The sequence below is a fragment of the Pezoporus wallicus genome, unplaced genomic scaffold (assembly GCF_028554395.1).
Source record: "Pezoporus wallicus isolate ANWC-B61680 ecotype Strahan unplaced genomic scaffold, APGP_CSIRO_Pwel_v1 contig_8776, whole genome shotgun sequence".
Lineage (NCBI taxonomy): Eukaryota > Metazoa > Chordata > Aves > Psittaciformes > Psittacidae > Pezoporus > Pezoporus wallicus.
The window spans coordinates 738,499-765,059 of NW_026639091.1; the positions used below are offsets into that span (position 1 = coordinate 738,499).

The 26,561-nt window shown below is 50.7% G+C and overlaps 1 protein-coding gene across 6 annotated transcripts in view; it reads left to right on the plus strand.

Annotated features, from left to right (window-relative positions):
- Window positions 1-26,561, plus strand: part of CNTFR (ciliary neurotrophic factor receptor) — a 206,388-nt gene that overhangs the window by 92,489 nt on the left and 87,338 nt on the right. Inside the window, exon 1 of one of the 6 annotated variants that reach the window (XM_057413646.1) lies at window positions 5,320-5,338. The exons of the other annotated variants lie outside the window; for them this stretch is intronic. The gene's annotated coding sequence lies outside the window, so the exon portion shown is untranslated. Of the gene's footprint in view, window positions 1-5,319; window positions 5,339-26,561 lie in introns of those variants that run through there. 6 annotated transcript variants of the gene reach the window in all.

The window sequence follows — 26,561 nt, forward strand, 5'->3', positions numbered from 1 at the left end:
TGCGCTACGCTTGGAACTAGAAGGAGAGGTAAATGGGTCAAGATTCCCAGGGGGGAGGTGAGAAGGGCCAAAAAGCAGGCGTCCGTGGGGGGAAAACAGTCGATTTGGCAGGTCTGGAGTTCATTGAGAAGTTATTGCTTTGGAAGGCACAGGAATATCTGTTGGGAGTCATAGAAGAGTTATTGGTGTTGGAAGTTATGATGTAGAATTATGGTGGAGGATATAGAGACCCTTATAGAAGCTCAGCAAACCTGTGAATCCATCTATCTAAGCACCCTCAATTCCCACTGAAATCCTCTTGGAACAATAATAATCATTTAACAAAGGAAATGGTTTTTGACCCAGACAACTAAATGCATTTCCGCTTAGCGCTTCCCAGCCCTTGCCTGATGCGCAGCCGTGTGTTGAGGTTGCCTGTTATTTTCCCAGACATCAAAGGCTTTGAAGGAAAAAAAAAATGCAACTTGGGAAAAACTGATTGTTTGCCATGAAATTCTCCCTTGAAAAGAGCAGTCTGAAGAACAATTAGCCAGAGCCAACAAGCGGACTGCAAAGCGAAAATACAACAGTCGAAGCACAGGCGAGGATTCCCATGAGAGAAGCAGTGCTGGTACAGGAGCAGTTAAGGAGGATTAGGGCATTGCAGAGACCTTAATCGTTTCCTTTATCAGGCTTTGTTACAGTAGATATTGGAGGGAGGTCCGCTCCCAAATGAGTGCTGGCAGGAGGGAATGGATGAAACCTGGAGCTTTGCCCTGTCTCTGGCACACCAGGTCTTGTCAGATATCTGCCCTGGATGGAGGGAGTGATGCGGTGTTGCCCACACTCCTTCAGCTGGGCAGCCTGTGTCCTGAAACACTGCCTTCCCAAAACCTGAAAGTGATGGTACCCATGCAGCACTGCTGCTGGAGATCTCTATCCCAAACACCTACATGGACCAGTTATCCTACAATGAAGCCCTGTTTGGGTGATAAATATTTAGAGCTAAATGATCATTTTGGGTCATGAAAGCTGACTTTCTGCATGCAGACCACAAGACTTCTTCCTTGACAATGGAGAGGGACAGGAAAATAAATCTGAACTTGTACAGCCTCTTACAACTGTGTCTGCAGAAGACATTGCAGGTGGCTGGAAAGGACTCAAGTCCTCCTGCAATGCCAATGCCATGCAGCCATGCATAAGCACCGAGTTAACTTTGCCATTGCTAGCTCGTTCCTTTATTTTGGGGTTATTTTGGACCCAAAAGAATCATTATTCTGAGAAGGGATCAATAGCTTAGCCGAGCATCCAAGTTATTAACTCACGAACTAACAGCATTGAGGCTGATGCAAGGAGGAAGAATGTCAATTTTCTGTGCAAATGTTGTTGCGGGGAGCCTTCAAGGAGCGTTTTATCTAGCAGATCAGGGCTATCAGAGACAGCTATTCCCTTGCTAGGAGAAGGGGGAGAGAGGGCAATCAAATTATGTATCTGGTAAAGTGTCTCAAGAGGATAGCCCTTCAGACTGGGGGTCAGTCTGAAAGGACCAGATTGGGTGGGATGTCACGTATGAGAAGGATTTCTCTCTTTCTCTAACCATCTGCCCATCTAGCTTTGCTCCCATCAGTGGAAAAGACTTTCTGCTGAGTCCCCCCGTCCTCTCCTCTGGCCATTTTGGGGATTTTTGTCTTCACAGGCAAAGGACATGAACCTGCCCTGATTTTTTCCATAGGAAAAAAATAAAAGGCTGGCTTTTTCAAGTCATCCTCCCTTGGAGGCAGGTAGTAAAAACTCAGAAGTCACTCACTCAGCTGCACTTACCACCCCTAGGGCTACCCAAGGGGTATGTCAGAGGGCTGTGTCTCATACTCATTTGAATTCTCATCCTCCTCTTGCCCAGTCTGGTGTACCAGTGCCTTACATCACCTCCGATCATTTCAATCTCACTGCCTTGTGCCTATAATGAAGAGTGGCAGAGGGCTGGAGGGCTGTGTGGCAGCTGCGGCTGTCCCAGCTCTTAACAGATCCATCCATGCAGTAAAATCTTTGAAATTCCAGCCCTTTTCCCTTGTTATTTCCAGTGTCAGTAGTGACTCAATATGTAAAAAATATTACCAAGGTCAGAGCTTATGCTTTGAAATCTCAGCTGCCACAGAGGAGGTGGTTTTGCAACACATAAAATGTAGTTGGTATCTTGCCACATCCCAAACTTGCAATGTACCGTGCAATGTGCTCCCTCGTCCAACATTTAGGAAGTAGATGGGGAAAATCTCAGTTTCATTTTCCTTCACTCAGGTTTGTTCTGCTGCTAAACCCTGCCACAAAACACGGGGAGCATGAGGCTGGAATTTGCTAATGTTTCGGTACAGATCTCTGTTATTGAAGTTTCTGCAGCCTGTGCGCTTAAGCTTTATCCAGCGAGAGTACTGCTGTGACACCAAAGGGCACCGCAAGTGCAGCAGTGGGGAAATCCCAGTGCTGCATGCTCGGGGTTAATCACAGGGCACTCTGCACAGCAGCATTGCCTACAGAGCTTGAAAAACCTGTTGTTAGTGTCAGGGAGGGCAAAATCTGGTGTTAGTGTCAAGGAGCGTGTGCTTACAGCCACTGGCACCCTCCCCACTGCCTCTTTCTGCACAAGAAGTCAGTTACTGATTTGGGGGAGGCAATGCACAGCTCTGACCAGGCATGGGTGTGAGGGGAAGGAGGGCTCATTGCCCCTGCAACCAACCGCCTCGACCAGCATCGCCAGGCACGCCCTCCTCTTCTCTCCACTGGAAAACTTTATGGATGGCAGGTCCTCAGGAAAATAGAGCCTGATGTTTCCAGGGAGCGTGCAGCCACTTTGCCTTTACAAGCCCGTAAAAGTGGAGTGGAAAACACTCTTCTACTTCCATGCAGCCATCTGACATTTAAGAAAACAGTGTGTGATTAAGACAAACATCTGTCAGGGTGGGTTAGCCCTTGCACAGTCCAGCTCTTGTGATACCCCCATTTCCATGACCCCCTGGGGGTTTATGGACATGATGGGCAAATCCCTGACGGTTGCAAGGGAGACTGGCTGCATCAGTACAGCACAGATTTATAGTCATTATCCCTTGGAGCAGCCCTGAATCAGTCAGCCTATTTTGGGGATTCAAGGTTATAAAGTGCTGATGCTGTTTGGGTGAGTAAAGAAGAGACGGCCAGCTCCTGGACCCAACCATTGCTCCTCTGCGTGCTGAAGCACATGTCTTAAGCTGGATTTTTAGGGCCTGATGTCCCAGTTGCTGGAAGCAACTCCCCATGCCCTCCCCATGGCCAAACTCACTTGTTTTATATATCCTTTGCTCACACACCTGCATGTCCTGGGCATACTCCCGAGAGTATTGCAGTAACTTATCTACTGATGAAAGGCCTCTTCCTCAGCTAAAGGGGAAAAAATAGTGAAAAATGGCATTGGCTTCACATCCAGTAAACAACTTCTTGTGCCGGTTTGCAGTACAGCATCATGCCGGGCTCCTATGAGGAAGTGCCTGAGGTGGGTGATGCCTTTCTGAGCAGAAGCTGTGTCCCAGAAAACAATTGTCTGCAGTTTTGTGACACATTTCTCACCCCCAAAAGCTTTTATTTTCAAACACAACCTGGTAGCAGCTTGCTGCTATACATATGATGCCCTGGCTCACGAGTCAGGAGTGTTGTGAGGGGCAAGGCAGAAGAAGCTGTATCCAGCAAGCAAAACAACAGAAAATTTGCCCTTAATAAAACAATGAATTCAGGCCATAAAGTCCAACATTTTATTCCATATGCAGCAATTCCTTAAAAGAAAAAAAAAGAGAAAGAGCAAGCCCTTCATATTTTTGCAGAGCTCTGGTCCCAATCAAATAGCTGGACTGGGAGAAGCGTTAGAAAATGGGGGAACAATCTCATGTTAGTCCATTGGGAAAGTTAATAGACCTTTTCCATCCCAAGTCTGTAGGATTCTGGGCTTTTCGCAATAGCTGCTCCACTTAAACCGCAGCTCTGTGCATTGCCTCGCTCAAACTGACGGCTCCTTCCCCTGCAGCGGCCCCGCTTGTCTCATTAAAGCTCCCACCTTTCCGCTGCTCAACTGAAAATCAACAAAGGGAAATTTAGGCTGGATATCAGGAACAATTTCCTCAAGTTGACTGTGAAAGTGCCTCCAGGGAGGAGCAGCGGAGGCTTCGTTGCTTGCAGCGTTTAATGGGTTTCCCATCTCGGTGTGGGAGGGAGGGCAGCCTGTGCTCCGAGCGGGCCAGGCAGTGCTGGACATCCCCGGTTGTCTTGCTCTTTGTTTTGATCATTTCCCTAGAGAAGAGAAGAGATGGTGCTGCTGGATCTTTCTCTTCCTTCTCACCACAGTGCTGCAAGTGTGTCTCTGTGGTGGCTTTCCCCATTGATAAACCCTCAGATAACTCCCTGCTTAGGAGAGTGACCTGGGCATGTTTGGCTTGAAATAGCGTGCGCTCTCTAGCTGTCCAAATACTCACTTTAGGTGAGAATAACTCCACATGTGTGCTGGAAAAAGCAGATGCCTTTGTTCTGTGATTCATGCCCTTTCCACATCTTATTGATGGTCTCATATTTGCTGTAGGGGGTTCTCCTCCCAGTTTTGCCTTTCCAGGTTAACTTGGCCTTGTCAGGGTGAGCCTGCAGCTGGGTATTACCGCTCTAGTATTTATTGTACAGCTGGGAAAGTGTTTTTCCAGCAGTACAATAAATTTGGGGTATTGGGTCCTGCTCCATGCCCCAGCATGGACAGTGCGTTGAGCGTGATGTCTGCTGGATCCTGGCACCACATTGTACCTTCTTTGCAGCCCTTAAGGGTAAACATTAGAGAGGCTCCCACAATATTCTCTCTAGGGAAGCTGGTTGTGGCACATCACTGGAGTGGACCTTTAATTTCAAACTGTGCTTTTAAACTTACAGTTTCGCTTGGAAATGCCGTAACTGGTGTCAATTCCTCTAGTCAAAACAAATGGAGTGAGGGTGTTGAGAAGCTTCCACTTTCTGGAGTCAATTCAAATGTAGCAAACATGTTCTGCTGGAGGAAATGCTCACCACGAGGTTATCATGGATGCTGCTTTGGGGCGGAGGAGGCTTGGGAAGGAGCAGGCTTGCCGGTCCTTCCTGGCTGGCAGCACAGGCAGGAAAGGCTCGCAGACTGGCGGCTGTGGATTAAGATGAAGCAAACATCCTGCAGAGCTAAACTGAGAGGGCTGCTTGCAACTCAGACAGTGAGAGATGGGAAGAAGAGGCGACAATGAAGAAACAAAGTCCTAAAGGGAATTAAATCATTACCCAGGCTCCTGCAGCATGCTGGGGGATTCCTCGAAGACCAGTGGTGTTGAGGAACAGGGTAGGTAAGCATCTCACAAGGATATTTGATCTCCTTGGATCACTTTTAGCCCAGAAATTTGGTATGTGGAAAATGGCAGATAAAAATTTCATCATTTAGCATCCCATAAACATATAGTTGCTGTTGGAAGAGCTTTGAAGGGAAAAGAAAACGTATTTGTGGTGTGAGAGGGAGGTGAGTGCTTTTGCAATCCCTGTTCCTCATGGTGCCATGTGAGCATTTTACAGCTGCTCATGGGCTTTCCCCTTGCAGTGACCTTGTGAAGCCCTAAAAATGATGGAGAAAGGAACACTGGGGTTTCTGGGGACCATCATTTTGGGGTGTTGGCACGTAGTACGCTGCAGTCATTTTTCTGGGTCGCACGTTCTCCTTCCCTTCCCAGCCTCCCTCCACAGCTGGTGCTGAATGAATGCAAAGGAGGATGTTTAATCCTCTCCTTGAGTAATTTCATAACTAAAGGCTAAAGGCTACAGATGATCATGGCCTGTGGGGGACAGGGAACAATCGAAGGTCCTGGTCAGCATGACAGGCAGTGGTGTCAGTGCAGCAGCCGCCAGGCTGTTTTAAAGCAGACCCCTCTCTAGATAGCTTTTAAAAACGTACGTGATATCTCACAAAAACATGGCCGGGGTGTGGATTCCAGCTGTGCACTTCAGAGATTTCCGATCTTTTGTTTCCCGTGCATGAACCCAACACACTAATCTGCAATTTGGGGTCTGACTCTGCTCTTTGCTCCAGCCGGCGGAGCTGTGCCGGGAAGTGGGACGCCACGTGTGACCCGCAAGGGCTCGGCAGAGAACAAGCCAGGAGCAGTGAGGGGGAAGGGGAGCAGGTTGGGATTGATTTCTATGGCTCTGTTTGCAAAATGCTGTCCGGCCATGCAGGATGCTGCTGGAAGATGGGAGACCCCTTTGGATGCTCTTCCAGATCCTCGCAGTAAGAGGCGGCCTCCACAGTGCAGTAGAAACAGAGTGTCTAGGCTTTCCTGGGCTTTTCCCACATCCCAGCTCTTTAAGGAGGCTCTTGAAGCCTGATCTTTGGTGCAAAGTTATCCTCTGATGCCACAGGGTTTGGGCAGCTTCTCAAAAGGGGAAAGCTGACATTGCTATGAGCACAAGCTGGTCAGAGGTGGTGCAGAGCCCAGAGGTACCATTTTCCTCACGCAGCATGGTAGACCAGCATGGTGGAGGTACCTTTCTCCAAGCTTTTCCTGCACTAACATTGTTAATACCTCCAAGATGGGCCCTGGGTGTCTATGCCCTCCTGGGCCCAGTGGGTGATGGTGGGCTTTCCATGACATCACTGGGGAATCCCGTGGAGAACGATGGATGAGCGCATGCAGACCACAGCTGGCAGCAAGTCGGGTCAGGCAGTTCAAAGCAGCCTGGAGCCAGGGTGTCCAAGCTGTGCAGGCAGCCAGGTACACAGGCTTGATGAGTTTCTTTGGAAGAGGAAGCAAAAGCCATGTAATGCAAGCAGAGCTGTGACTGCAGTGTGCTGTGGGTTAGGAGTGATTCACTCTGGGGAGCCCAGACCTGACCCTGAAGCCTTTCCTCGGACTCCCATAATTTCATCACTGTCTTTAGCAAAGTCCGGGTTTCCTTTGTGCTAGCTGTCACAAATGCACCTCTTCAGATGGATTTGTTTTCTTCAGCGGTGATGTTTTGCCCTCCCAGAGCCAACTGAATTCCTGCTAATCCTCCCTTCCCTCGTTTCACACATTTTTTCTTCATTCTGCTCCTAGACCACGGCACTTTGCTAAACGTCACAGTCAGCAGCAGGTAATTTAAACACACATCTGCTTGCAATCTGGGAGGAAAGAGAGAGGCAGTTTGTCTTTGTTAGAAGCCTGGCGGTCGTGGCTCTTTGCTTACCTGGAGGATTTGTTGTGGCTCTACAGGGGCCAGGTGGAAACCAGGGGTCAGATAGGATGGGGACAAGGTGCACGACTCTGATTCCTCCCTGGGGGTATCCTTGGAGATGTTTGACCAGGGCTGATGGACTGCATGACCCAGCTTGAATACTGATACCTGCTGGGTTTTGCTGTTCCCATCTCCTCTCCCTTTTGGTCCCCTTCTCATGGTCTGACGGGTTCTCAGCTTTCCCTGATGAAGGCTCACCATCCTGCTGCTGATTGCAGACAGGTGTGACGGACAGAAAACCACTGGAGTTGGTGACCAGGTCCATGCCCTCATTTCAGAAAAGCTCTGGGGTTTAGGTCCCCTCCATATGGATGAGGCAGGGGACATAGGATGACCAGGAGGAAGCTGGAGCTACGGCTGGGGATACAGAAGGATTAAATGGCACAAGCCTGTAGGAGATCAGGGCTTGTCTCCTTCCAGTGCTTCAGGGTGAACTTGTTTCAGCAAACCCTCCATCCTTGTTGCTATTCCTTCCATTGGGTTTCTTCTTAATACACTAAGCTGCTTGATTTATTTTTGGAGCTGCCTACTCCCTACTGACAGTACAGAGATGCAAGGGCATCTGTGTGTCAGGAATTCTGAGGGTGGGTGAATTGGGAGATACTGATGATTTTCCTGGGGAAATGAGGACACATCCCTGCCTTTTTCCAAGGAGCTAGAGGAGTGAAGCAGTGCTGTGATGTCTCCTCTGCTACTGAGAGAGACTGGGGCTATGGAAGGATGCTGTGACCCCGAAACACTCCTCTCCACATACACCCCTTGCAGACGTCTCCTTTCCCATTCTGGTCCTTGCAACTAGTTTTTAAATGCATCGAAGCCTTTCTTTATGGTTTTGTTTTCTAAGTTTAGACTGCTTGCCTTTTCCCTTGGTGTCCCAAAACAGCTGCTGAATGAAAGGCAATCGTTTTCTGATATTCAATACCATAAGCAGGAGTGATTTGAAAATGTGTTGATTCCTTAGACTGTGGGAAAAAGACCTGTACTGCTGGTAAAACCAGGCTGAAAAGTAACATGGGGTTTTTCAGGGTGGGTTTGTTTTTTTTTTTCTTTATTTTCAATGGATTCATGGAAAAACAACTCATATTTCTTCATTGTTTTGAATTTTCCCTGGAGGTTTCCAAGGGGCTGAAGTCTTATATTTCTATACACTTGTTTGCAGAGAAGGCAAATGTGGTGGACTCACAAAAAAGCCTCTGATTTGGCGGTATTGGGAAAAGGGAATCTGTGCAATGCCCTGAAGTTCTTACAGACCACAAAAGCCAGGCATCCCAAGAGGAGCCTGATGCCAAAATTGGCTGAACTCACAGCCACATCAGGAGGGTAAAGGGGCTGTCCCATGGCCAGTGCCGGAGTTGTGATTCCCAGCCCTTGCTTCGACAGAGATGTTTTGTGTCACACTCGGTTCTGCTGGCAGTGATGCTGGGGTTTCCACTCCCCATACCTCCAGGGCATCCAGTGGCCTGGCCAAGTGCGGGGTGAGATGGTGATACCCAGGCTCAGTCCGGGTGCTGCACTGCTGGCTCTGCGTGGGTTTTCCTCCATTCAGCCAGCAGCCTCAGGTCCTCTAAAGATTGCGTGTTTGTGATATGTGTAATATTAGTCCGCATAAATCACATCAAGCCTATGGCTTCCAGCGCTGCTGGCTTGTGTTCTTGCAGACTAGCTTTCTGTCACTCAGCCGCGGGCTGTCTAGGTTAGCTTAATGAGGAAGCCAGACTAAGATGAAATAATTAATGCAGCTGTAGAGTGGAGATGTAGGAGTCTTTGGGGGTTAAGGGAGCTGGCCCAAATCTTCCTCCCCAACCAAAGCGCTCCAGGCCTTCATGACGGTTCGGAAATACTCCATTTCCACTGGGTGCTGAAGGTGGGTCTGTGGTCCTTCCAGCCTGGGATGCTCTGGGGAGCGCTCCAAATCAGCTGTGTAGGCACGGGTGTCTGGACCAGGTTCAGGGCAGCAGCTGGGCTGGGGCTGGGAGCATCGTGTGGGGCCGTGGGGGTTTGGGGAGGGTAAAATCCCTGTGCTAGGGGAGAGGACTGCAGTGCATGGTCCTGGAAGATGTACTGATGTTGGGATGCTCTTCTTGGCCCTGTGAGTGGGGAGATGGGCCAGACCCCTTCTTGCTCTGGACTGACCCCAGTCTGCTGATATGAATGGGCAGCATCAAGGGGAGGCACCCACTCCTGCTGTGAGCTCCTGCCGCTCGGAGCAAGCCTGAATTAAAACGGGTTTATTTATTAAATCCATTCCAGGATAAAGCTTTTGATTTATAGGCACCCCGATAGTGCTCCAAGGAGGACTTGTACAAGTTTAACTGCATTTTCTCAGCATCACACCAGCCCAATAAAAGAGAGTTCATATGCGCTGCACAAATTCTCACTTCCAATATAAAAAGGGTTTTATGAGACTGGAAGTCTCGCTGGCTCTGCGGGGCCGGGTGTATTGGCGGATACTCCGCATGACAGACCCTCGATTCCTCTTTGAGTTGTCAGACTTCAGTAGCATTTACAGCTATTTAGCTATCAAATTTTATGTGCGGCTCTGAGAGAAATGTGTCTTTTAAATACTGCTCTGTGTCATAAACAGCAGTCTGTTAAACCGTGTCAATGGTACAAGCGGTTCGTGAAGCCCTCCTATGCAATCGCCTACAGCTCCGCACGTTACTTGGGCAGCAAAGCGCTGAAAAACTCAGTTAATTTTCCAAGCCAATCATCTTGGCTGGGGATGGGGCTGCTGGGCAAAAACTAGTAATAACCGTGCTCCAGCAGCCCAAATTTCCTGTTTCACCCCAGTGTATATCTCCTCCCTACTAGCCTCCTTAAAGCCGTGCTCGCTCAGTGTTCGTTCGGGCAAGGATCTGGTGTTTGTCATCTGCACTACGGCTGCATCAAGAGGCCAGCAATGAGATCACATCCCAACCTAAGGCTTTGAAGCTCATGATCCTCTCCTTTCCATGGGAAGACCCCTCGGTCTTCCCTATGGATCTCCTCCTTGGAGGAGGAGCTGGAAGCAGGAGGTTCCTGAGCTGCTAGCCTTGACCTTGGCCATAACAAAATCCCTTTGTTGCTGCTTCAAACCTCTCCCTAGGATATCCCCATCTGCCTTCCCCCTCTGTGCTTTTCGCAGCAGTGGGAACAGCATGTACCACTCTGTACATCTCCATGCTATTTTTTCAGTGACCCAAGCTGAGCCTGTTCGCACCAGATGAGGAACAGAAGCTCACTCGCCCTCTTTGCTGATAGTGCAACCGCGCCAGCTCCAGCGCTTGGGATATAATTTACAGACTCTGAGCAAGGTTTCGGAGCTCAGCCAGACTTGAGCTTTCAGCCTCTCTTATTTTATTGTTTTCTCTTTTTTGTTATTATTATTACTTTAGCACGAAACAGTGACTTTATGTGTGTTTTCAGGCTTGCACCGCTTGGAAGGTGCAGGTGGTGGGGGCGGTGAAGAGAGTCCAAGCTGTGGGCACCTTCACTAGAGGCATGGGGTAATGAACACTTGGATGTCTAATTGCTGCCGTGCGCCGCAGACTGGGAGGTTTGCTCTCCCATCGCTGCCGTTTCCGTGTGCAATGAGCCAGGGGCCAGGGAGGAAAAAAATATATGTGCTTGTGCAGCATGGTTATTTTCAAATACGAGATTGCACCTGCAAAAATAGAAGCCAGGAAGGGACTGGCGAGCAGCTCGGAGCCGGGAAGCGCAATGCGTGCGGAGCGGGGATGGAGGCAGCGTCTCCAAGTTTCTTTCCCATACTCGCGCTGCCTGATAGTTTTAGCGGACATTACTTTTCCTCCCCCTTGCATTTCAATTAATCACCCGGTTGTCAGCGCTCTTCCCCACAGCTCCCTCCCCGCCAAGTCTCGGGGAGCGGCGAGCACACACGCAAGCGCCCATGCACGCAGCCTGCGTGCTGACGGGCTTGGCCGCTCATTAATCACTTACCGGCGTTGTGCGAGTTGGTCCCCATAGAAGGATGTTTGGAAGAGGGGAAGACAACCGTGTCCTTGGTCTCCGCTTCATCAATGGGGATGAGCTGAGAGCAAGATCAGGCCCTGTTGCATTGCAGCCCCATGGCCTGCATTGCACTCCAGGCAGAGAGCTGGTCAGATTTGTTCAATCACATTCTGCTTTCCAACATGTTTGAAAAGAGTGCTGCTAAGTTTGAGGTGTCCCTGCCCATGGCAGGGGGTTGTGATCTTAAGGTCCTTTTTAACCCAAACTATTAAATGACTTTATGATTCTAAGTGGAGCCACCCACTCACAGAATTTGAGGGGGACCTTTTCATATGTAATTTTTGCCAGCAATGGTGTGCTTATACATCCAGGTGAGAACTGACCTTGGGAAATCTCTACTCCAGCCTCTCCCCCCAAGCAGGGTGTGAACACTGAGTGTGGAACAGCTTAGTTTGCCCACCTGGGTCATGAAAACCTCCAGGCCTGGAGATCTCACCACCTGTGTGGGTTCATCTTCCAGCAGCTGACTGTCATGCGAAAACATCTCCCTTATAGCAAGTCTGAACACCTCCTGTTGGAGCTTAAGCCTGCTGTCTCTCATCTTCCCACCATGGAGGTAAAGGGCTGTCTCCTTCATCTCAATAACATCTTGGTAGGCACTGTCAGGTTGCTGTTAGGTCCTTCTGAAACCTTCTCTTCCCTAGGCTGGACAAACCCTGTTTTCTCAACCTGTCCTCATTCCCGTGAGTTTCAGCCTTCACTGAAGGTCAGCAATTGTATACAAGATATCAAAACAGTCACAGTGCTCCAGATGTGGTTTAAGGACTTCTTTTCTAATTGACATTTTTGTCTTTCCATAGTGGCTCTTGCAGACCCTCCCTAGACATGTACCTGCCATCAAATTTTCCCTCAGGCTGGGATGGGTCGCCAAAAAAATAACAAAATTAATAAAGTGAATGTGCCTGTGAGAGAGTGTTTGTGTGCACAGTTATTTAGGAATGATTCCTAATTTGAAGATTCAATAGATTTTTTTTTATTGATACTTTTCAGGAATGCATTTAAGGACTCAGAGGCTCCTCTGCAATCCTGACAGGAGCCATCTCCTCTCTTCACACTGCCTTCAGCTTCACTTCATCCACAAAGAATGAACTCAGACGGCTTCCTTTCTTAACCTCTCTCCTTGCCCTGAGTTTCTCCTAATCAGTGCTCTGAGTTCTTTTTGGGGGCCAGGCAGGGCTGGACATTTCAGGCTGTCGTAGTCTGTGGGGTGGGGTGTGCTGGAGCTGCAGAGAGCAGCTTGATGGGGATCAGAGGTGCAGCCAGAGCTGGGGAAGGGAAGCACAAACCCTTTAGGAAAGGTTAAAGAAGGTCAGGCAGCCTGGGCAGGAGGCAAAGTACCCTGGGGTCTCACGGAAAAAGGGGAACTTAAGGAGAGGAAGGGAGTGTTTGCTGGATGTGAGCATCCCTGCAAGAGGGCAAGATGTTTGGTGTGAGTTTGGCTCTTTCTGCCCATTGCAGAAAAAACATCAGCCCAAATGCCAAAAACACAGTGGGAGATGAGGGACTGAGCAAGCAAGGGCAGTCATCTCTTCCCTGATACAGGCTCAGTTCTGTAGCCATGGTGGTGTATTTCCACCCTTCCCGAGTGTTGCAGAAGTGTATACCGGGTGGCATATGCAGGATGAGCCACCTTCATATCCTGAGGGTGGAGAGCTCAGATCTGAACTGAAACCTCCTGCCATGACAGGAAGGTGGAAGCCAGGCTCCTACTCTCCATCCAGGCTGCATCACAACAGGCTCAGGCAGCCAGAAAGGAGCAAAAACAGGGGCAGAAATGTGTTTCCCCACGTTTGCTGTGCCTCTGTAGCTTTACCCTGCAGTGAATGCAGTGAGCTGATGAACATGAGTAGACCTAACTCTGGCTCAGCTTTTCCTTTGTTCTGCTGTTGACAAATATTTGGGGATTGAGAGTAAAATATAGCGCTTTTCTCATCCAAAGGGAAAAAAACAAGAGGGGAGGGGAAGGGAAGGAGCCCCTCTTGCATGCTGCACCGGCAAGCCGTCGTCATCCTGTAGCAGGAGGCCAGCGCACATGAATATTCCTGTGCAATATGCGCGAGTGATGAGCCCCATATGCAGGCCTTGGGAGAAATTAAATATTTGCTACGGCGTTTTCCAAAGAGCCTTTCTATCAAAGTGCTCGGTCGGGAGCCAAAACGCCCCAGCTCTCGCAGCCCCAGCTGGTTGACACTTCTTCTTATTATTTTATTTTTAAACGCTGATGAATATTTTCTAATTAAAAAACAAGCCCTCCCCCTAAACTGAGCCTTGCCCCAGTGGATGGAGTTGAGCCAGAGTTTGGGAGGGGGCTGGAGGCCACCAGGGACTCCACGGCTGCTCTCTGTTGCTGGGTTATTTTCCTCCTCCAGTGCTGGAGATTGCAGGAATGGTCCTGAGATAAAGCGCACACGTGGTCCGCATCTGCCTGGCCACTCGTGGTGAAGGGCAGGGGCTGGCAGTCCTGTCCCTGCCTGCTGCCTGACCCCTAGAGAGGAGAGGGATGAGCACAGGAGGCTTGGAGAGCACCAGCCTCCTGGGGTGGAGATCACTGGGGTGCAGATGGACAAGGGGACTTCCAAGCGACGTCTGGCATTGCAAGGGCTGCTTTTCATATACCGGGTGTTTTGTTTGTAAAGGTGAGGAGGAGCAAAGACATGGTGCAGTTTTAGGGGTGGAGGCAGGGGGAACCCAAGGAGAGGTAGATATGCAGGATGAGACCTGGCACTGGCTTGGGCACAGGGACAAAACCCGTTGGTAGACTTAAGGCAAATGGGCATGGCACAGAGTTGTAGAAAGGCTGATCAGTTGGAGGCACAGGGATAGAACATAAGTGCTGGTTCTGTGGACTGGACGGAAAGGAGAGCCCAGAGAGTCTTGCAAAGCCTGGCCCATAGGGCAGGGTAGTGGGCAGCAGGGTGACTTGCACCAGCCGTGGCAGAGAGCATGGGATCAAGTAGGAAGAACATCGAGAACTCCGTTCTCAGTGCTGAGGTCTGACAGCATCCCACCTCTGGACTCATAGTCCCAGAATTGCCCCAGGATGTATTTAGGCCTGGATCCATATGCTCCTTGGATGAAAGTCTTTATGGCAAGTCACAAGAAGCCACTTGCATTCATGTTTAGCACTTAGCTTTGATGTTTTTCTGGTGGAAAAAGTGCCTTGGAGCAATGCTAGCAGCAGCCACCCCTTGCCTGCAGCCTGCTCTGTGGCAGCCACAGGGCTTGAGAGCAGAGCAGAGCTTTCAGAGCAAAGCTCAGGTGATGGAGAAAAATGTTGTTGGGACCTTGCAGGGTGAGACCTCTCCCAGCTCAGTTGTTTTCCTCCAGGTTGGCTTCAGACTGCCTTCTGCTCGATGCATCCAGTGTTGGTAGGAACGTGATTAGTATGTCCACCTTGGACTGTACCCCATGAACCATGAGGAAGAAAGAAAGGATCTGCACGGATTAACATATCTAAATCGGTTCCAGAGCTTGGTACCAGTGTGTGCATCTTCCCTCCCTTGCAGGGATGGAAAGAAGTTGGATTTTAATCCAATTTATCCTATATTGAGTATTCATTTAATTCTTCTGGCTTTACATAGCAAAATGTTCTTCTGAGGGTACTTGGCTCTTTCTTGTTTGGAAAGAGGTTCATGCCACATCTTGCCTGCCAGTGGCAGCATGCAGTGATGCTGGGCTTGCCAGCTTCTCACTGTTCATTGCTTCTAGTGAGAGCCATGCTCAGAGGGGATCCTCATTCCCAAAGGAGTGTTTTGTTTCCCCCATTGCTGTCCCGGCACGCATTTCAGTTGGTGTACGGCCGCCACGTCCCCCCCTCACCCTATGGAAACTGCGTCCCTGATGTCAGACAGCTAACACCCCCTAACAAACATGTTAATTTAAGAGCTGTTAAAGCCAGGGGGCAGTGGGAGGTCACAGTCCACACAAACAGATGGTGTTTTGTCCTTGGTAATTAAATTTTCCTGCAGTTTTGGGCGATAGACTTTCTTGACTCTTATTTTAGCACAGCTGCCTTGGGCCAACTCTGTTCCTCCCTCCTCATCCTCTGCTCACTCTGAGTAAATGATGTCTGTGGGGCTGGGGCAGGATCCCAGGGAGGGCAAGTGTCCCGAGGGGGCTTCAGAGATCCCTCTGTGTCCCACTGGGCTCAGCCCATATGCTTTTTGCTCTGGGCTGCAGCGGTCAGAATAAAATAGAATAGAATAGTTTGTGTTGGAAGGAACCTTCAAAGCTCATCTAGTCCAACCTCCTGCAATGAGCAGGGACATCTTCACCTAGATCAGGTTGCCCAGAGCCATCCAGCTTGACCTTGAATGTCTCCAGGGATGGGGCATCCACCACCCCTCTGGGCAACCTGTCCCAGTGTTTTTCACCCTCTTTGTAAAAAATCCATTCCCCACATCCAGCCTGAATTTCCCCTCTTTCAGTCTAAAACCATCACTCCCTGTCGTATTGTAACAGGCCCTGAAAAAAGTCTCTCCCCATCTTTCTTACAGGCCCCTTGTACGAACTGAAAGGCCACAATAAGGTCTCCCTGGAGTCTTCTCCAGGCTGAACAAGCCCAGCTCTCTCAGCCTTTCCTCATAGGAGAGGTGCTCCAGCCCTCTCATCATTTCTGTGGCCCTTCTCTGGACCCTGTCCGACAGGTCCATGTCTTTCCTGTACTGAGGGTTCAGCGCTGAACACAGGACTGCAGATGGGGTCTCGCCAGAGCAGAGGAGCAGGATCACCTCCTGTGACCCACTGACCCTACTCCTTTGGGTGCAGTCCAAGAAACCATTGTCCTTCTGGGCTACAAGTGCACATTGCCAGCTCATGTCCAGTCTTCATCCACCGGTACTCCCAAGTCCTTCTCCTCAGGAGTACTCTCAATCCTTTCATTCCCCAGAGGCCCCCAAAGAGGCAACAGTTGGAGTCCAGGTGAGCAGCACCAGTGTGGGTCTTGCCGGTGTTTCCAGCCCATTTTAGCATGCTGGTGGGGGAGAGACCCAGCACTTCAGCCTCTCATAGTTACAGTTCTGTTTCTCCCAGGTCCATCTAGGCAATGTTATGCATGAGGGGTGACAAGGTGGTTGGGTTATTGAGGTCCTGCTGCAAACCGATGTAGCCATGACACCAAGACAGTTACCAGTGTGTGGCACTGGTAAATGTGCGAGTGAGGCTGTTTGGAGGCATGGAGTGAAAAGGGGTTGATTCCTTCCCCCTGCTTTCCCAGAAGGGTGTTTGCAAGCAGGAGGGAGCAGGCACATTACCCCAGTCCCACTGCTCTGCTTCCGAGGTGACCAAAGGGGCTGCTGGCAGCAGAAAGCTCCATCCAGCATCACTGGCCCCAATATGGGCTGCCCCCACCAAAAGGCAGGGTTAGTTGCTCCCTCCATTGTCACTCACCTCACTTGTCCTCAGGGTGTCACGGAGCAGCCCCAGGCCTCAATTTTCCCCAGCTCACCATTTTGCAGCCCTCTTGGTTGCCCACAGAGGAAAAGTGAATGGAACTGGAAGAAGCAATGAGCACCAAACCCCATCTGGCTGCAGGGTGGGCAGCGTTCTCCTCCAGCTTTAGCTTTTCCCTCTCCAGGTTTTGGGCAGCATCCTTGTGGTGGGAAGGGAGCCAGGGGGCAGCCCATGGACAGGTTCAGGACAAATGTCCCTATCATCACAGCTATCCTTCTGCCTGGTGACCCTAGGCTACCTGGTGGTGCAAAGACTTTGCAGGGACCACTGTCCAGGACACTGTCCCATTGCATTGTTTGCATATTCGTGCTCTTAGGGTGTTTGGAGCTGGAGGCATGCATGGTGCTCATGCAAACCCATGATCACAAGGCCATGAGGCATAACCCACCACAGCAATCTCCCCTGCAAAATCTGCTGGTCAGCTGGGGAGGGCTCAGAGGACCCCCAGCACCCTATGGGGTGGTGAATGTGAGGGGAGGGCTGGGGTAGGTTCAGTGTGTCCAGAGCTGAGGTCCTTGGACCATGCTAATGCTCTCCCTATACCATTTGCTGTCCCCTGTGGTCCATTGTGCTGGGAGAGAAATCCACATTCCGAGCGACGGAGGAAGGTCCCAAGAACGTTGGACGGGTTGCAGAGCAGGGAGCCCAGCATCTCCTGTGGGACTTGGATGGGGAATTACAGCAAGCAGAGACCAGTGGGAAGCACATGGTTTCCAGCATCCTGATCCCCTGCCTGCCTCTGACAGTACCTACTGCTCAGCCTCTGGCCCCTGCTCACCCCATCCTCCTGCCAGCTATTACAGCAGGCATGGGGGAGAGATGAAGCAAAGCAAAGCAAATCATCCCGAGGCATCTCATGGGAGGCAGCGTCAGAATCACTGGAGTGGCTTCCTCCCTGCCAAGCGCTTAAAGGAAAAAAGCCCAAACAAATAAACAAGCCAAAATTAAAATGCCCAACAAGCTCTACAACTGAATGCTCCCTCCCTTACACTCCCAGATGCTAAGCTGGTGTCTTATTCCCTCCCTGGACAAGAGGGGCTGCCAAGGTCTTTTCCAATGCTCCTTACTCTAATCCTGCTCATGTCCCTGAGCCTCTGCAACACAGAGTTTAGGCTCTCATCCTCCTTCAGCTCTGTCTCAATGTGCTGGCAGAAAGCAAAGCTACCCTGCTTTCTGAGCATCAACGATGTGGCCTCAGTCCTTGTCTGTGTTCATTGATTTGGGATTGAGCTGCAACTCTCCCCGGCCTGGGGACATCACCACTGAGAGGTTTTTGGGACCATCTTGGACCATCTGGTCCCGTCCATGCTGGAGGAAAGGGGGGGCTGCAGGATGCCAGCAGTTAGATTGTAATGCTCCTTTGCTTCTGCAGCAGTGTGCTGCCCTTCACCTCTTCAGTGTGGCTGCTCTGGGGTAACCCCAACGTCAACGAGCTCAGACCCAGTGTCCACACTGGTGTCCAGCTCCTTATGTTGTCATTATAGAAAACAGACCTCCAGAGGGGCAAGTCTAGGCTACCAAGAGTTGCAGTCTTCATATTTCATGCCAATCACCTTTGTCCCTGTGTCCCCAGGTGTCACTAAGGAGGATGTTAAAGCTCCTATGTCCACACCACCACCAAAATCCCCACTAGCAGCAATCAGGTTCCTGAGGCTTGGAAAGGCTTGGAAAGGCTTTGAAAGACTGGTCTGCCCTATGTCATCATGCCTGCTGTGTCATGGGCATCCAGCTGATGAAGGAAGTCCGGGAAACAAGCTCTGTCCATCCTCCCTTTCCTCTTTGTTTTGCTGAGGATGGTGTGCGACTATAGCACAGACCAGATTTTAATGCTTGGATGCTTTTCTCTGCCCTGGAGGTTTGCATCTGAATAGTTATTGGGGATTTCATATAGCAGCATGGCCATAGGCTCTTCTCAAGGTAAAAAGCAGTTGTGAGCAAAATCTTAAGAGGTTTGAAGGGCAGTGCAACCCAGCAGACAAAAATGATGTTCTGAGCATTTGCCTGAAAACCACAAACTGAGCCTGGCATGAGGCAGCAAGACCTTCCTAAAATGCTTGAGGCTGTTTGCTTGGTGTATGGGAGTTTTGGTTTGCTTTTCTGTTTTGTTTTCAGTTTTGCTCCCCATCGTTAATATTCTGGTTTTGTGAGTGGAGACTGGGAATTGAAGTGTCAAAATTGAGCGTTGACACCAAGATGTCCTTCCCACAGTGATCATAGAAGTGGAGTGAGCAGGATCTGCCTCCACATGTGCCAATCTTGGCTGGTTTCTCTGTCTTCCAGGGAGGAACACTGGGAAAAGGCTGGACCATGAGCATCTCCTGTCTCCTTCCCTTCTCTGTCTGATCTCCTCTGTCTCTCCGTGGCATGGTGCCATCATCTCCATGTCACTGAGGAAGCATCAATGAAAAAAATCAGCCCATGATCCCACTTGAATGAAGGTTTCAGGAAAAAAAAACATTATCTTTAGCACTTTTTTAATGAAAGCAAACACCAATTGATTCATGCAATCTCTGTCTGCAGGGAGCCAGGAAATGATGAGAGCAGGGGAAAGTTAAGTAAAAAGAGGAGGAAAATGACATTTCCCATTGTTGGTCCAAGATTTTCTCCATCTCGGCGGCTGTCTGGATGTGAATACGGGGTGTGGAGGAGTGGGGCTTGAACATGGTGGTTTGCCTGAGCTTCCTGCCTAGGTGTCACTGGTGTCCCTGAGGAACAGGCTTGGGGTGATGTTTCTCTGCTGTGAGAATCCAGGTCCCCTCCTGCCTGCTGTGCTTCCTCCCAGTACCAGTTTTGAAGACATGCGGTGCTTATTAGTATGCTGTGCTTTGCGTTGGCTTTTATCACCACTGGAGCAGATGGCTGGGCTTGGACCACTGCCCTCCGCTTGCACAAAAGCTGGTTAACGTGATGCTCATTGCAAGGACAGGTACAGACTGTGGGAAACATTCCCCTTCAAGGCTCCGAGTGGGAAGAAGGCATAGGCAGCAGCAGGCAGCTGCCTGTACAGCAGCATTGCCCCACAATGGCCATGGTATCAAGGGGTATTTGCAGGCAGGGTCATCGGAGAGGTTCCCAGCAGTCTACCTGTGCAATATTGTCTTGGTATTGCTCATGTAGGTAGGATGTGTCTGGCAGGGAGCCCCACCACAAGAACATGAGCCCAGGGAAGAACATTTTGATCACAGCAGTTGTGTCTGCCCCATCCGTGGCAGTGTTCAAGGCCAGGTTGGACGGGGCTTGGGGCAACCTGCTCTAGTGGAAGGTGTCCCTGCCCATGGCAGGGGTTGGAACTGGATGAGCTTTAAGGTCTCTTCCAACCCAAACCAGTCTGTGATTGTGTGAACAGTTGCCCTGCCTGTCTTCAGGCACAGAGGAGATCATATCACCTCTGCACGTGGCCCTTGTCCTACCAGGGACAAAGTGTGGGATGCAGTGCCTCGAGACAGTAGGGTTCCTTAGTCAGTTTGGAGGAGCTGCAAGGGATGGTTTGAAAGGACAGGAACCCGCCTTGCTCCTGAAGCGTATATCCAACAGCCCCTGCAGCTGAGGGTAAGGACCTTTATCCTGGGGAGTCTCAGGGCGCCGCCAGCCTTCCCACAGCTCCCTGCCGAAGTGGGAGCATGTCACTGTAATCCACATGAGCAAGAAACTACCTGTCTTGGCAGCCAGCTTGGCAGTCAGGCCGGCTCCCAGACAGCTTGAGCTGTTTTATGGAGCACAAGTCTGATGAGGAATGGCTGAGGGAACGGGGAGGGGGGAGTAGTCTGGAGAAGAAAAGGCTCAGGGGGTACCTTATTGCTCTCTAAAACTACCTGACAGGTTGTAGTGAGGTGGAGTTGGTCTCTTCTCCCAAGTAACAACCGGCAGGACAAGAGGAAAAAGCCTTAAGCTGCGCCAGGGGAGGTTTAGACTGGAGATGAGGAACAATTCCTTCCTCAAAGGGTGCTCAGGCATTGGAACAGGTTGCCCAGGGCAGTGGTGGAGTCACCATCCCAGGAAGTGTTCCAAAACTGTGTAGACAAGGCCCTCAGTGACATGGTTTAGCATGGACTTGGCAGTGCTGGAGTAGAGGTTGGAGATGATCTGAAAGGTCTTTTCCAACCTTGTTGATTCTATGATTCTGTGTGTTGCTTGTTTCTCCCCAGACCATCCCCGCTACCTCTGGAGCCCCTGGGTTCTGCAGTACCCCCGAAAAGTAGCTCTGGTTTTAGCTGTGCTGATGCTCCCTCCAGGAGGATCTCTTTCTTCATCCCCGTGGGCACGGGGGGCAGTGTTGGTCACTCATCATATATGTTGGAGACAAGAGCCCTGCAAGCCTATGGCTACCTTCAGAGGCACATCTTCAACCAAAGCAGATGAGAAATTTTTTGAGGGCCTTCCTTCCACCTTCTGTCCATCTCTCCTAGATCATGCTCATCCAGCCAGCACTCCCCAGGCTGGCAGAGGCACAGTGATGGAAGGGCTCTGTGTTGGGGCACTCCCTCCTCCAGGGCATCCTCTCAGCATCTCCACTTTGTTAGTAGATGGGGAGGAAACAGAGGAAGGAAAGTCGCAGTTTGTGAGAGCCATAAGAGAGTTCATTTCATCTGGCCCTGGTCATCTCCGTGGTGCTCGTGATCCAGGGGCTCAGTGCTAATCACCCTGCTGACAGTGGGGGTTAAATTAGATTTAAGAAGGCTTTTCAAACAGCAGGGGCTCTGACTCTGCAGGTAAGGCTTTCTGATAGTATGTATTAAGGAGATGACAAAGCCTCTCTTTTCTCTCCTCTTAAGCAGCAAAGCAGAGTTTAGTGCTGACAGGATATTACAGTGCCAGGAGTTTTTAGGACCACTTTTTTCCCCTCTCTTTGCTTTTCTGCCAGGGGTGTTCTGAAGGGAGGAGGTGGCACCCGGTGCTTTTGGGCACCCAAGTCCTGCTTCCAGGGCTGCTCCCCTGCCCACATTGCTGTCCACAAGTGATGCAATCCCTGCAGGAACCAGGGCTGGAGGGTGTCCTGCCCACTGCAGTGCTTCACTGCTCATTCCAACAGCACACACTGCCCTCCAGTAAGGATTTGGAGGCATCCTGGGGGCTGGAGGAAGCTGTGGCATGATCTCTGCAAACAAAGGTCTGGGCTGAGCATTTGAGGGAGCTTTGGTAAGGGTATTTCTGCAGGGCTGGGGCTCAGGAAGTGTCTGCCAAGACTGTTTCCCAGCTCAGATGCACTGTGGTAGCTACAGTCAGTGTTTGCACTGCAGGCGTAGCATCACACCTTGGGGACAGGCAGATTGTCTCCTCTGCTGTAGGGAAGGTGTGCTACGGTCACGATCTGTGGTACAGGTGTACCGTACTACCTACAGTCAGCATCTGCAATACAGGTGTACCGTAAGGTCAACAATAGGTATGTGCAGTGCAGGTGTAGGGTAATGTCTGCAGTCAGTCTGTGGGGGGACAAGTGTACCATGTCATCTATAGTTGACGTCTGCAGTACAGGCATACCAGAACATTTTCAGTCAGTATCTGCAGTACAGGCGTACCATGGCAGCTACAGCTGGTGTCTGCAGTAGAGTTTGTACGATAGTGTCTACAGTGAGTGCAGTACAGGTGCTGCAGAACTCTTGTGGAACTCAAGGTTGCAAGTGGTTGTGGGAAGAAAATGACTTAATGGGGTCTTTTTCTATGCCAGGTCACGGCTTTAGAGCCAGGTGCTTTCACAGCACCTGGTGGGGAATTGCCTGACAAGAAGACTTTTGTGAGGGGATGTTGTGGTTTAAACCCAGTCAGGTAATTCGTTCGCTCACTTCCCCCCCTTTCTTGCCCTCCCCCTGCTCTCGGAGGGACGGAGAGGAGAATCAAAAGAATGCAACTCCCACGGGTTGAGATAAGAACAGTTTAGTAACTAAGGTATAACACAAATCACTACTGCTACCACCAATGATAACAATGATAAAGGAAATAACAAGGGAACAGAATACAACACCTCACCACCCGCTGACCGATAACTCGCCCCCCAAGCCCGACCAAGCTCCGACCGATACCTCCTCCAACCCTGCAGTCTCCCAGCCCTTCCGGCTCACTCCCAGTTACATCCTGGGCATGACGTGCTGTGGTATGGAATACCTCTTTGGTCAGTTTGGCTCAGGTGTCCTGTCTCTGCTTCCTCCCAGCTTCCCCTCCTCCCTGGCAGAGCATGAGGCTCACAAAGTCCTTGGCCAAACCAAAACTTCTCTATCAGCTCTGTTCCCGAGCCGAAAGTCAAAACACTGCACTGCACCAGCTACCAAGGAGGAGAAACATGACTGCTACTGCTGAACCCAGGACAGGGGAACACTGGGTTTTGAAACTAGCTTGTTTTTTATGGAAGCCACCCACTTCCAGTATGAGGTCTTATTTATTACCATTGCTAGGAGGGGGCTGTTGCAGATGGGAGTTGCGGGGGAAGGCTGGGGTATAGCCCTTGTCTCTCACCAGCCAGGAACAGCCCTTCCTTGGATCTGCCTTCTCCAGCTGCCAGTTGGTACCCCATTGCCAGTGAGCATTCCCAAGGCTTTGAGGACCCTTCTAAGAGAGAGCTGGAAAGGACTCATCCCTCTGTCCTCAGAAAAGGACACTGGGACTGTCCAGCAGATGATAGCTTTTTGCCTGGATACATGATACTCTTTATTCTTTCCGACCTCACCCCATCACACCACAGTAGTTAATGTCACATCACCGTGCCCCTCCAGCCCTGCTTGCAGGGGCAGCTTCTGGGCTTGCCTTGTAGGTCCAAGCACAGCTCTCTTCCAAGTAGCCTGATTTGGCTCAGGGAAAGCACAACTGAAGACACATTTGGCTTAGACCAAGAGCTGCTGGAGGGTACCATGTTCATGTCTACATTGATTTGTTTTCTAATAGGGAAAGTTCAGGTTAGCTATAAGGAAGTTCTTTACTGTGAGGGTGGTGAGGCACAGGAATGGGTTGCCCAAAGAAGTGGTAAATGCTCCATCCCTGGCAGTGTTCAAGGCCAGGTTGGACAGAACCTTGGGCAGCATGGTCTAGGTTGAGGTGACCCTGCCCATGGCAGGGGGTTGGAACTAGGTCATTTCCAACCCAAACCATTCTACGATTCTATGGTTCTAACTGACCATGACTGGTATCCTCATTACCCTTGGTGCAGAGGAAGGCAGGGAAGGATCAACTAGTTGTTCTCTCCTAAAACAAGAACCTGGGCTCCAAAGCTGCTGGACCACCACATCTCCTGTGCCCCTTCACCTCCTTCCACTCCTGCCCAGGTTCCTCTTTCCTTTCCACCACCAAGAAATTATTCACTACATGGGCAAACGCAGATACTCTCCAACCTCCTTTTCCACAGAAGATTGAGTTTCCCACTGCTGGGATTGCTGTGTAATAACTGTGGTTCCCGACCATCACCTCTCAACTGGTCCCAGCCGCAGTGGGAGCACAGCCCAGGGGAGCCACACGCCTGGTGAGCTGCTGCTTGCTGGCTTGTTGCACTCACGTGCCAGGGTGCTGGCTTTTGCTAGAGAAACCGTTAAATGAGCAAACACAGCAAATGGAAATTTGCATTAGAAGCATCTGCACAAATTGAGAAGGTTTTGGTTTGTGCTTGGGAAAAAAAAAAAATCAACGTGGCTTTAGGCAAAACAGCCAAACAAAGCAAATACTGCACGGGAAACTGCAAATCAAGTGAGAAAAGGTTGGTTTTCTAGCTGGATTTTTGGCGTGAAAACAGATCCATCCCCTGCCTGGTGGCCAGTCTCATTTCTGAGAAGAAATGAGGTTTTGCAGTGTGAAAGCAGATGAGCGGTGAGGTCTCTGTGCCAGCACTGAGAGCCTCTGCCTGTGTCCTGGCCATGACACTGAGTCCTTAGGGACCAAAGAGCTTCACTGTCAGACTGCTGGTATTTTGGGACATGAAGTATCCTTTGCCACATAACTGTGGTGCCCAACTCTGTGCTGGTCCAGCCTTGGGTGAGGCTGCCAAGCATAGGGCAGGAGCAGCAGCAATTACTTTGACAGCCGATAAGAGGAGGAGCAGCAGGGGAAGGCGGGTGGCTTTGCTTCCTGGCAGGACAGAGATGCAGAGAAGGGTGGCTGGTGATATTTGCACTCGTGTGAGCCAAACCAAAGGCTATGGTGAGCAGAGCTCATGCTTTTCAGAGTGCAAGCTGACAGCCAGGGGCCTGAGTGGCTCCTGTCCTGCCTCCCATCACTGCCACTGTCCCCAGAGGTGGGATGGCTGCACTACCTGGGGCTACCTTGGCTGTGGTGCAGTGGCAGGACTTCCATCCCTGGTGCAGTTCCATGCCTGCTTCAATTCCTGGTGCCATATACCAGCTTCCAGGGCTTTAGGTAGGGAATATTCAGTGGGAAGTGAACTTGCGATTGGTATGGAGAGTCAGCTTCTGTTTTGCAGGAGGCTCCCAAGCTGACTGCGGACCCCCACGCCAGCACTGTCCAGGGATGTGGCATTGCATCCTGGCCATCCTCGTCTCTCCAAGCTGCCACTTGTGATGGCAGCTGGTGTAGAGGCAGGGTGGTAGCAGGGACATGCTGGGAACACACGGAGGAGGCAGATCGGAGAGCAGACACAGGAGGAAAAAAGAGGAGCGGGAGAGAAGAGGCAGAGTGAATGATAACTGTGTTGTAATTAGCTCTTAGCGCTCCGCGCCCAGAGCTTTCAAAGGAAGGTCACCTTCATTATCTCTGTTTTACAGGCAGGGAAACTGAGGCACGGGGGAGGCTGCGAGTGTGATTATATCAAGGTGACCTGGGAGGCCTGGGGCTGGGCTGGGAGCGGAGGCTGGGGCTGGTGTGTCTGTGCTGTGCAGCTGCAGTGCATTGGGAATGGCTCTTGCTGCTGGCTCCCAGGCCCGAACCCACACTGCAAATGCAGCAGTGAGGCAGTGGGTCCCTTCTCTGCCCTTCTCCTCATCTTCAGACCCACCATCTTCCCCAGCATCCCTGCCTCTGAGAGGCATTCAGGCCAGGCTGGTCCACCATCTGCACCCCAAAACCTGCTCATGATATCCCTCTTATCTGCTGCTGCCCTCCTGCAAACCTAAGGCCATCTGGGCTCCTGCAACAGCTGTGTTGGGTAATGGAATATGTTTTGTTGCCCAGTACAGCTCCCCCTTTATTTAGGTTTAAATGGATGCCATCTGGCTAACGAGCCCATACTCATGTTCTAGATTAAAATGCAATCCTCCACACATTACTGATACAGTGCTGGAGATTAGAGAGGTTTAAAACAGTTTTGAAGGTGTAATTTGCTTTTCATGCATGGTGCTATTTACCTCCTGGTGGGTGGGCCAGCATCACCACTGCCATCGCCAGCAGCTCTGGTCTTTTCTACCAGCCCTGTCTGAAGGGCCAGGGAGGGAGCCTGGCAGGGCTGCACAGGGCATCCCTGAGGTTGTTGCTGCCATTTGTCCATTCCAGGAGGCTTGGTGCAGAGAGAATGTTCCCTGTTTGTCCCCACTGGTCACTGTGAAGACACCAAGGACGGTGACACTGTCCCTGGCATGCCCATAAAGGCTGCTGCTGTTGTGTAGTGCTGGCAAACAGCACAGTGCTTAGTGCTGGAAGGGGCCACACTGGAGCAGCAGCAGCTTCCCCTGCTGTGATTTGCACCTCACACATCCAAGTCGCTGTTGTGAAGTGCCCGGTTATGCTCCCATCTCTTCCAAAACCCTCTGCAACCCACTTACAGACAATGTCTGCTCCTAGGGTGAAGCTGCAGCTGCCAAGGAGACCCCAGCACCAGGGTATGAGTTTATTAAGTGAAATACTGAAAATGAGATGAGGAAAAATACAGCACTTGCACAGGCTGTATTGTCACCTCCAGGCACCTGATGGAC